The sequence below is a fragment of the Camponotus vicinus genome, unplaced genomic scaffold (assembly GCF_025532165.1).
Source record: "Camponotus vicinus isolate PSW18456_S1 unplaced genomic scaffold, iyCamVici1.0 SCAF_9, whole genome shotgun sequence".
Taxonomy (NCBI): domain Eukaryota; kingdom Metazoa; phylum Arthropoda; class Insecta; order Hymenoptera; family Formicidae; genus Camponotus; species Camponotus vicinus.
This window is the reverse complement of record NW_028141981.1, coordinates 11,642,382-11,655,098: the sequence shown is the minus strand read 5'-3', so window position 1 is coordinate 11,655,098 and position 12,717 is coordinate 11,642,382. Positions and strand designations below refer to the sequence as shown.

The 12,717-nt window shown below is 35.6% G+C and overlaps 1 pseudogene; it reads right to left on the bottom strand.

Annotated features, from left to right (window-relative positions):
• Nucleotides 1-283: 283 nt before the first annotated feature.
• Nucleotides 284-1,848, bottom strand: LOC145977526 (uncharacterized; annotated as a pseudogene).
• Nucleotides 1,849-12,717: the final 10,869 nt, after the last annotated feature.

The window sequence follows — 12,717 nt, the reverse complement described above, 5'->3', positions numbered from 1 at the left end:
ACATTTATATATTAACATATCTCAATATACAGATGTACAAAAGCAAAAAAAAGGTATTGAATCAGAGTTATACTGTATATAGTACATATGAAATTAATTTAAAGTTATACATATATATATATATATATATATATATTATATAAAGTATTAAATTATATAAATTTTAATTTAAAAATTTAAGCTTTAAGTGATATGAAAACGTTTCATATTGTTTTTTAAAAAAAATCAGAATTTCTTTACAAGCATTAATAAAATGTTTTGTACAAAATTGCAAACTCTTACACTATTGTTGTCGTAGGGTTTTCAGTTTATTATGCAGCCACGTTTTGATTTGCGGCGATGTACGACGAGCCAGAGAAATATATTTTTTCTTTACTTCTTGAATCTCTTTTAGAGACGGCAATGTATAATTTTCCATATGTTGTGCAAACGCAGAAAGCGCTGTTTTTTTCTCATCTTCTGTCCATCCCTGTACCCTTTTTGTTTTTCCATAAGGAGATGCTAGAGGAGCATAGAGAATATTATTGAAATAATTTAACAAACACGAAATAACTATACTATTTGTTCTCGACTTTGACATAAGAATATGTTGATTGCTATGATCATACATTCTTATATTCCATATTCAACGATAATAAGTTTATTTAAATAGTAATGCTATTTTATTTTACTTATTTACTTTTCATTTTGAATCAATTATAAATAGTTTTAGTATAAATATTGGAAAATGTTATAGGTTATGTAAACAAAACTAACAATAAGTTATGTATTTTGGTAAAAATAAAAGAGGAACGACAAAAGATAATTACTTGCAGGCACTAATCAAATATGTAATGTTAGGAGTTATATTAAAAATATATAAATGAGTATCATTTTTAAGAACGAATTAACATAATTAATAAAAGAAACTGAATTTTATTGTAATTCGTACAGTTATGGATTGAAAGCAGACATGAAAAATTACTTACTATTACGTTTCCGTTTTCCACCTTGTTTATCCGTTTGCTTGTCAGAATTTTTGGAATGCTTTGGTATCTCACACAATGAAATATCTACAATAAACAGTAGTTATTAAAACATTTACAAAATTGCAATATCATAATATCGTAATGCTCTTGTTTTATTATCATGATATTACGATATCAAAATAATATACAAAAAGAATATTTAAGTATGAAATAAATAAGCATCAAACCAACATAAAACCAATTAAAAATGTAAATAATGTAAATATTAGTGTTATAAATTCTACGTCTTACATAATGATTTAAGCAAATAACATTACTTGTTTCATCAGTATTATTGTTATTAACTTCAACTAAGTTATCTTCTATTTCAGAATCACTGTCCGACATCGATTCATCATTTGTATTTTGTGTATTTCTTCTTGTGTCCTTCTGATACTGCTTCTAAATAGCGGGAGATTTTCAGTATATCTCTGCTTGCTATTGGTTGTCTGTAATGATCTCTGTGTATTTTATCAGCATGACCCATAAATGTGGCAAGATCCGAAACATCAGTATCATTCAGATTAAATTGAATGCAGTGTGTTGCTACATGTTTTCTTAATGTTGTACCACGCAAAGTAGTTGATTGACTTGCGTTACATTGTTCTGCAAATGTACGCATTAAAACACAGGCCCTCAGGTATCGGTGTCTATCTTTGTCGACAGCAGGTAGTCCAAAAATATAAGGGTTTTTCTTTGGTACAATAGCCTTTTCACGATATTTCAAGATTAAAGTGATGCAATCAAAGAGCTCATTTGTTAATAAAACAGGTACTGTGCGTCCCAGTTTTCCTCTGATGCAAAATTGAACATATTTCTCTGCTATTTTTCTATCTTCCATCGATAATGATTTATAAATATCACTGTACATATTTTTATTTTTTCATAATTTTTAAAATCTTCTATCAAGGCTCGCTCAATTTCTCCTGCTCGTCGTCTATTAAAGACATGTGTTGAAGTTAATGTTACTTCTGCTAAGGAAATCCACTTCTCATATGAAAAGGACTCATTTAATGCTGCATATGCTTTAGTTCTAATTTTCGCCAAATGTGTGTATAATTTTTTAATATCTTCTAATGACGGGAGATTTATTTTCTTGTGCCTTTTATGTGCGGACTGGGTTTCGAGGACTGTTTTGTTAACACTCGTACCTATATCCACAACTAACAGCTTTAAAAAGTCTTTAACTAATTTTTTTTTCTCTTCATCTTGAGTCTTGATGCATTCCATAATGAGAAGATTTCCTATATGCTTAATAAGTGTTGACAAGTTAGCTGCTACTGCAGGAGTTTTATAAAGTTGTTCTTCATTGTCAAATCCTGCAACTACATTAATTGCTGAAATACAGTCGTCATATATTTGTGGATGATACAGCGACTGAAAATCTTCTACATTCGTATTTATCCCTTTTAATGCTATAAGAAAACGGCCTAGTAGACGCAATCGTGCACGAATCATATCATGCTGATGTTGGGATTTGTATTTAACACACAACTTATTTGCATATATTATCAATAATTTGTCATATCTCACAATACGTGTTACGTCATCCTCTCGCAGAACAGGAAATACTGTTTTTCTTAAACACTCACTTGCTATTAAATGTATTCTACCAGTGATTTTTCTTCCCATAATCATAATATTTTTATTTTTTCGAAAATCTTTTTTAAGACAAACTCGAGCATGATGACGTATTGTGCTTTTTGCGAAAAATCCTTTACATTTTACACAGGCAACAAAATCTTTAGCAGTCTTATTAGTTTTCTCATTCGGACGTCTGCATACAATTAATTGCCCAGTATTAAATTCTGAGTTGGTGTTAAATTTAAAATTACCCATTTTTCGAATAGTATCTATTATTTTCTTCCTTTCCGAGTTTTTTTTAGGCAGAATGGCAAATTTTTTTACATCAGGCTCGTTAAGATGTACTGTTTCCAAATGTCGTGCAAGCTGTGATTGCAACTTCATACAAAAAACGCAATAGTTTTGTTTCGATTTTATATTAGACTTTTGAACACACATAACTTCATCGTTACATGCTGATATACCAACAACATTTGTATTTGATGTATCAAAACTGGAAGTGGATGAAACAGTTCTATTAACAATTGGCATTTGGTTTTCAGGAGATTCACTATGTAAAGAACTGTGTTCTGAATGTATATATTCTGAACCTTCATCATTACTTTTGTCGTTATCATTATCTATCAAAGAAAAACAAAGAGATTATATAACTATGAACGAAGGACACAACTCCCTGTCTAAAATTTCATCATTTCTTATGGATATTTGAAACTATAAAATCTGTTTTTTCTAAATTTATATAACTGAAAATACAATCTTTTGTCCCTAAAAAATATAAATATACACAAACATTAATGTTTATATTTTAATTTAAGTGGCTGTCTATTACTTTCGTGACATGCTTATGTATATACATTGTGACCGTTTATTTTTTTTTTATGTTGGGCTGATGTTAATTGTGGCCGGTGATATTGGCCCACGGCACACCTTCGGCGCGATCTTCTCTCAAAATGTAAACTCTAAAATTGCCTGGGCGCCAGGTGCGGGGATACGCACCGCTCTAATAAAGTCTCTCAGTACATTATATAATTTACGACACTCTACAGGGGACCAAAGAATTCGAAAGCTATCGCGACGGACACTCGGCTAGCCCCGTATCGAAATTGGTAGAGGGGCGGTCCGATTAATTTTTAATTAATTGGGAAGGATCGAGAATACAAGGTGGCTGCACATAAAACATAATATTCTAGTAACAAGGATTAATATATTTAACATGTAAATAAGTTTCAGTAACAGACAGATTCGCGTAGAGGTAGAATGATTTTATACAATTGATTTCAGGTTATTAGCCGGCAGCGACGGGCCGGCGTTCGAGCGCGATCACCGCGGTATCACGTGTCACGCGACAGAAAGAAAGCGTAAAAGAAAAGTCCCGGAATTCCGCGCTAAACGAGACTTGTTAGAGCTTCAGCAGCTACGAATTCCACGAATAACTTTTGATAATGAGCACCGCGGTGTCGACTCCTTTAAGGACATCCGTCTTTCGTTAATAGAAATAATTAATTATAAAAATGGATCCACTCGCCGCGCACGCAGTTAACAGAATCGATTAAAGAGGCGAGTCGATTATACCGATCTACTACATTAATGCCAGGATCAAGCGACTGCGGACTGATATACAATAAATAACTACATCAAAACGCGAATAATTATGCACGGTAATAACGTATCAAACGACGTGAGCCTCGGAAATATGCGAGCCGACGCCGCGACGTAGTTGCCGGCTATCGAATATCGCAATCGCCTTTATGTGTGTGAGCTCGCTCGCCGAAAATTATAACTAACAAATTTGTTACAAGACAATGATAATTATACAATAAAAGACAATTACGCTGACTGTCGGCGCTGAACCGGGAGAGAGGGCACGTGCTTTAAGGAGAGCTCGAACAAAGTCTTTAGGCCGGCCGTCGTACTTTAAGACGCAAATATCGAGAACGCAGAAGAACGAAATTCACAATAAATTTAATGACGGCAACTATACGGCCCCGACGCTGTTCGAGCTATTTCTACCTGTACTCTAAACCTGAAGCGGCCAGCTACGGTCGACGCTCGTCTCACCGGTGTTACGTCCCGCAACAAAATTTTTATTTTTATTTAAACACGCAAAAATTGCCTCTATAATATTTAAACTGTAGTTCCACCGACGAACATATAAATCTTAATCCCACCGCGTAACATATTATTGTTAATATAAATTAATATTGTTAATTAAAATTCCATCACGCCATCTATTATCACCAATATTTCTTATTATAAAATCTCACCGCGCAATGTAATATCACCAATACTTATAGTACATCAATATCATTCCGCCGCGCGATATACTATTGTCAATATCTCCGAAAATAATCTTTCTTTGTTAAGAAGCTAGCTATACATAACATAACCTCACTTAGGAATGATAGAAATAATTTTAAGTATTTGCCCACAGTATCATCCGCATAAAAATTATCTACTTTACCGACAATAGGCAAAATCACCCACGCAAAAGTTACCGACGAATGGTAAAGTAATTTCCTACTTTACCAACAGCAGGTAATGTCACCCGCACAAAAATTACCGACGGTTGATAAGGAAGTTTTCTACCTTACCGACCGAGCAAAAGTTACCGACACAAAAGTTACCGACACATGATAACACAGTTACCGACGTTACCGACTGAAGATAAAGTCATTTCCTACTTTACCGACTGAAGATAAGGTTGCTTCCTACTTTACCGATTGAAGATAATAATGTTGCTAACCTTACCGACATATAAGAGTATACCTCTTTTATTGGTATATTATCCTGATACTAAAAAAGTTAAAAACTAAAATTCAAAGGATTTTTATTAAGTTATATATACATATATATATATATATTTGTACACGTCTCAGCACCGACTATACATATATCTCATTATTTTAAGGCATAGACTATATCAAAAATCTTTGATTTCTTATTAACTCAAAAAATAATATAGATATAAATCTCGTTATAATTTTTACTTAAAGAGCACAAAAAGCTGAGTCGATACATATATGCATAATTATGAAAACTTCACTATTACCAATTTTATAACTAAAGTTTTAAATATGATTTTACGTATGCAATATTATAAGTCGGTAAAAAGTGCTCAAGGCTAAATGCAACGCATTTCTCAGAAGCGCCGATCGATCGCAATTCTCAGAAATGCCTAACTCTCCGCATTCCAAGCTCCGGAATATTCTAGAATATTCCGTTCGAATATTATTGCGCAACATGATGAAATAATTAATTATTATTAAGAGACAAACGAAATTATTGTTAAATGTTAATATTAAGCATATGCAATAATTTTTATTAATTTATTAATTCAATTATTAAAAGTTAAATCTAAGGAATATTCCGTTCGAATATTATTGCGCAACATAATGCAACATGATGAAATAATTAATTATTATTAAGAGACAAACGAAATTAATGTTTAATGTTAATATTAAGCATATGCAATAATTTTTATTAATTTATTAATTCAAGAACCTAACGGTTATAAGTATTAAAAGTTAAAATCAAAGAATAAAAATTGTTGCATAACATGTTGAAATAGTTAATTAATAGTCTTTATTCCGCCGTAAATTAAAATTATGTTCACTTATATCACACCGCGTGAAATAGCTGCAATAATTTATTAAAAACAATTAATTTACATTATTTTATTCCACCGTGAATTAATTATATGCATATATAAAATAGCCGCAATACTTTACTGCGCCATGAAATAAAATTAATTTATATTACTCTTTTAATTATATCCCACCGTGATATAAAATAAATTATTGCATGTTAAAACGAGAATTTGTTAACAATAATTATATTCATATAGATATATTATATATATATATATACATATATCTATATCCCACTGCGTAATCATAAATATATATATATTTTCAGATGTTAAAAGAATTGTAATTATAATAATTATGATATCAGAATTTATTAATAATATTTAAAAGCATTTTTATATAATAATACATAAAGGAAAAGAATGAACTTTTGAACGGAGCATGCTAGAAACTCCGTTGACATTTCTACAGTTAGAGCTTAAAATTCTACATTAGAAAATATATGCATGTGAACTGCAAAGAAATTCTGATAGTCAAATAATTATTATAAAAAATTATATGTCAAAAGACAATGTACCAGTATAGCCGATTCTATACTGACCGCTCCGTCGCCCCCACTCTAAATCAGAAGAGTCGCGCCACCTACAACTCAAGTTACGCCCAATTCCTGCGGCAACGCCCAGCAGCGCGCGCATCTTCCCCACGCTTGCACCAGCGGCGCGCGCAACCAGCCCGGAGAAGGGAACCAATGAGCGACCGCGCCGCCCACGCCGAGGCGCGCGCATCTTCCGAGGCGCGCGCATCCGTCACGTCAGCGGGAGCCAATCCCAAATCATTGCGCAACAATCACGTCAGAGAAAACCAATCACCCGTTGACAACGCGGCACATCCCTCGAGGCGCACGCATCTTTCGAGGCGCGCGCAGCCAGAAGCAGAGGAGGGAACCAATCACTGCTCGACTCCCTCCACGGAGAAGCGCATCTCCTACTATTGGGACCGTGTGCAAAACTGGGACTGACGACTATATAAACCCGTGCAGAGCGGTCCTCCTCGCATTTGGCCCAATGATCTTCAACATTCAACTACCTCCGGCATTTGGCCCAACGTTTTCAACAGTTAATAACTGGCATTTGCCCACCGATCTTCAAGTTAATACTTATATCTCCGAGATTTTGTACGTGTATTCAGTTAATAAATTCAATGACTATTGAACATTGAGTTTCTCAATCGAACTCCTGGACTGCAACCTCCATCCCGAACTGTCACTGAGGTAGACGGTATTCAGCGGAAGGAAGCAGCGTCCACTCATCAGCCTAGTGAAGGGAAGCGGCCTTCACACACTAGGACATTTCAGACACTGGTAAATATCCGGCCACTTGTCATTAATCTAACCTTTAATTTCTACTAACAACTAAATTCAGTGAAACAGTGCGCGACAATTCGGGAACCTTACCTTTGATTACCCGTATTCCTTAATCCAGTTATTCAACTTTAGTAAATATCATTTCCAATTGGAAAATTTATCTGGGACTTATCTCTTTGATAAGACGACGCGATAGACAGTGAGCGAGTGCGAAACTGCAGCGGCAGGTCGAACCCAAGTCTGGCTCGGTGGAAAAATAATTATCTTGAGGAATTTATTCCCATGATAGAGGTTGTTTCTCAACCTAGAGCTGGTGAGGTAATAGAAAAAATAAGCGGCCTCCTGTCAATCGACGTTTGAGTAGGCGAAAATACAGTTTTCGATTAATAGGCAATTATCTTGAGGGATTTATCCCAATGATAGAAGTTGACCTTTTGATCTTGGATTGAATTTAGCCTTAACTTCAAAATACGAGATACATCCCAGAACTTAAAGGCAATACACTGGCTTAGTTTATAACAATTTGAATCATTATCACTACTTGCAATTATAACCTAACCTTACGAGGTTAATACTAGGCCAGACGTATGATAGGTGGATGCCTTGTCAGCGTATCCAAACTCCTAATTTTTCCTCGAATCCCCTTTCGATTTTCAGAGAATCAAAATAAAATAAGAATTTATTTGAAATCAAGATAACACATTAACATTTCAAACAAATAAATTCTCGATAATCCTAATTTACCATCAGTTGGTAATTTTTCCAATAGTCTTCAATTCAAACTTACCACCGGTCGGTAACATACCAACGGCAGGTAACTTACCATCAGTCGATAGCTTACCATCGATCGGTAAAACAGAAAGTGACGCTAACTATCGGTCGGTAAAACAGAAATCTACATTACCGACGGTCGGTAAACTAATGTTACCATCGGTCGGTAAAAAAGAAATCTACATTACCGACGGTCGGTAAACTAATGTTACCATCGGTCGGTAAAAAAAGAAATCTACATTACCATCGGTCGGTAAAACAGAACTCCACATTACCATCGGTCGGTAATTTTCGTGAGTCGATAATTACCCCTGGTCGGTAATCCATTATTAATATAATACTAATACAATTTATTCTTCTCAGACTATACTTTAGCTGAAATTTCAACCGTTTCTTTGGACTTCAACGATCCCCTCACTCGAAAAATCTTGGAATAACCTCAATTTAATTAATTAATAAATACCAACCAGCTTGTAAAGGATAGAAGAAAATAAGAAAGGAAATGAATAAAGAAGGAAAATAAATAAAGATTTTGCTTACAAATACATATATTTATTCTTACTCCCTCCTGAATCCTCTCTACAAGCACAATAGACCTTCAATCTCTCGGCGTCCCAGGGTATAGCCGGCCTAGCAGGTTGCCCTAAAACAAATTGACAGATTAATTGCGTCCAACTGGGAAAGTAAGACTTCCAGACCAGTCCTGAGGAACTGGGGACGTAACAATATTCTTCGGATTCTTGGGAATAGGAAAATTTATTATAGCTTTTATCTTAGCGGGGTCAGGTTTGACTCCATCAGATCCAATTATGTGTCCCAGATACATAACTTCACGTCGTAAAAATTCTCATTTATCGGGTTGCATTTTTAAATTTGCAGCTTTCAATCTTTGCATTAATTTTTCAAACTTGATTTCGTGTTCTTGCAATGATCGTGCGTATATGACAATGTCGTCCATATAAACAAATAGTTCATTTCCCTGAAGTCTGGAAAGAACATTATCCATTAGTCTTTAAAATGTAGCTGGAGCGTTTTTTAACCCAACGGCATTCGTTTGAATTGGTAGTGTCCATAAGGTGTTAAGAAAGCAGTTTTATGAGCATCCTTGGATGCCATGGGTATCTGATGGAAACCGGAAGCTAGTTCCAGTACCGAGAAATATTTAGCAGATCCGAGTTGATCTAATATATGTTATATTCGGAAGAGGATAGGCATCTCCTATTGTTTTTTCGTTGAGGTTTCGATAACCATTCGCCATCTTTTATTCCCTAAGGAATCTGGCTTTTTCGGAACTACCCACAAAGGAGAGTTGTAAGGGGAAGTAGAAGGTTCAATTAAATCTGAAGACAGTAATTCATTTACTTGTCTATTAATTTCTTCCTTATGTACAGGAGGAAATCTGTATTGCTTCGTATGGACAAGCATTTCGTTAACGGTAGGAATATAATGTTGAGCGGCGTTAGTTGCTTGAAGATGTTCACCGGGCAAGTGAAATCTATCGGTGTGTTTGAAAACTAGTAGTCGAATATTGTCTGACTCCTCGGAGTACAGATGCTCGAGACGAAGAAGATTTATGACATCGACAGTTCTATCTGTTGGTGTCGATAATGCCTGGTTAAAGTAAATGGGATTATCTATGGCCTTAACGGGTTCTCCTCGGGGTTCGTCTAATCCAGCGAGATTATTAGAGTTAGAAGTTCTGATTAATCCTCTGGGAAGCCCTCGGGTTCCGGTGGGATCATTACTTGCCTCACAAGTATCGTATTCCTGTAATTCAACAGTCGGAATGTTAAAGATTAATTCTTCCTCGGAAATATTAAATACGGGCATATAAGCTTTTCCGTTATTGTTAACAACGATGGCCTCTCCGAAGTATATGCTTTCAGCAGGCGTGTGGCGATGTACGTATCCGATTTGCCTTTCTGGATTAGAGATATAAAAAGAACAGGGAGTTACGGTCCTTCCCTTAAGACGTATCGCATTCGAATTCGTAAAAGGAATCTTCGTATCCTCGTACTGTATAAAGCTATAGTTGACTATCCTCCCTATAGTTGACTATAACAGCTCGTTCCTTCAGGAACTTGTTGCCTAAGATTCCGTCTTGTGAGAATCCTATTGAGTCAGATATGACGTAAAATTCGGACAGTTTTCCGAGAATAGATATGGAAACAGCTCCCAATGTAACGATAGTTTCAGAGGCGATTCCTTGTAGACATAGAGGATTAGTTTTGTCGAGAGTGACATGCGGATTTAAGCATTTTTGTTTAATGAGGTTTAATCCAGATCCAGAATCAATCATGAATTTGCAATTCATTATTAGATCTGGAGAAAATAACGTTACTGTGGGCAATTCCGTAGATTGTTGCTTGTCATTTATTTGGCAGATTCGGAGGTTTGTGCGGGAGTTTCCTGTGGTGTTATCACATTGACTTTCTTTTGAATGTGGTAAGTCGGACGTCCTGTTTGCGGGTCGTTCCAGCGGACGTCGGTTCTCAACGGAACGCCTTGCGCGTTTCCCGAAATACCGGGTTGGGTTGCTTCCAAGGTTCTTCTATAAGCAAGCTTTCGGCATTCTTCTATGAGATGTCCAGAAGTTTTACAATAGCGACAGATTTTAGTCTGATAATTTTGTTGAGGCTGTCCAGCAGTCGTTAATTTGACTGGCGATGCGGTGAAGGGTGGTTGTGAAGTTATATGTCCGTTGTTGGGGTAATAGCGGTTGTTGGCATTGTTGCCCGTAGGATTTTGGCGAGATGTATTACCGGCGTTGTTAGGAAGATCAGTACGGGGTTGAAAATTCGGGCGGAAGAGAGTTCGCTTCCGAATGTTCTCAGCTTCAAAGGTTTTGGATAATTGTATGGCTGTGCTAATGCTTTCCTCAAAGATCCTCGGATGTTCGAGCTTTACGCGTACTAGCAAGTCAGACGGGAGCCTGTTGACAAAGCTGTTCATGGTGGTTGCTTCGATGGCGTCTTTACTTCGTTCTCCTATATTTCCGGACAAATCAGATTCTCCATCTATAATTGCGGTACGTAGTTCATGCACTCTGCTTATATAATCGAAAATATTTTCATTATGCTTAATGTATATGTTGGCTAGTTCTCCTCGGTATTGATCGAGTGATTTATTTGGTCCAAAGATGAGCTGTAATCGTTTCGTTAGCTCGAAAACGGTGTGACATTCTACTCTTTCTATGGCAGAATACGCATGTCTTTGCAGTTTATTAATGATAAGCTGCACTAAATGATATTCGTGATACTCAGGTATTAAATCAAGAGCGCGCTCACAAATTTTGCTAAAGTTAAAAACTGACATTTTGTGGCCGTCAAATTTTGGTACTGTATCGATAGCGTCTTTAAGGCGTATCGGGGACGGTTGATCCACAATGTCAAGATGTTGGGATGTTGGTTGAGAAAATGTTCGTTCTTCACGTGGAATATATCTTTCTTCTCTTTGCGAGGTCTCTAAATTCATGAGCCTTGAATTAATCCTCCCAATACAGTTGGTAATCGTTTGCATAGAAGCCATTAGTTGCTCTACAGCTGGTTGTTCTTGGGCTCCAGCCATTTCCTTTCGGCTCATTTTTTCCTGCATTTTTGTCAGATGTTCATTCTTGGCTTGCAAGGCCTCGGCTTGTTCCTTCAACTGTTTCTCCTTTTCGTTTATCTATTGCATGAGAATTTCAGTTTCTTCTGCAGTATATTGTTTTCTAGTAGCCCCTGTGGCTACAGAGCTCGTCGAACTTGATCGAGTCTGCATAATGGATTTAGATATGTTATAAAAAGGGCCTAGGGGGATAAGCATGTAAAAGTTGCCCCCGCCCGTATCAAGTCGAGATTGGCATCATAGATTGGCATCTATGTGTCTAAAAAATCCTGTAAATATCAACCTTAAAATTGCATTTTTGTAGGAGTTATGGAGAGGGAAAGCAAAATCAAAAAAGTGATTTTTCTCGAAAACGACTGAACCGATTTTGATGAAAAAAATATATGTTATGAACATCAACAAGACTATTTTAAGAATAAATTAAAAAAAAAATTCTGACCAAAAATACGAGTAAAAAAAATTTTTGAATTTTTCAAAATTTTTTTTGAGGTTATGTTTTAGAGATACACCTCCAATTTTTTTTTTTTTTTAAATCTTAAAATGTTTGCTTTAACATCTATTTTTTCCAAATTTTTCGTAGAGGTACTTCATGGCGAAAAATGATGAAAATCATGCATGCGGCGCGATACCATGCTTTCACAGCACACTCTCGCTCCAGGCGCGTATATCGAATGTTCTAGTCTGGTTAGTATGCTGGATTCTTGAATTATTTTACGACAAAGTTAATAAAAATTTAGATTTTATTTTTACTTGTACGTTTATTTTAAGCGCCTTTCGAAAAAGTTAAGTTTTAGTGAAA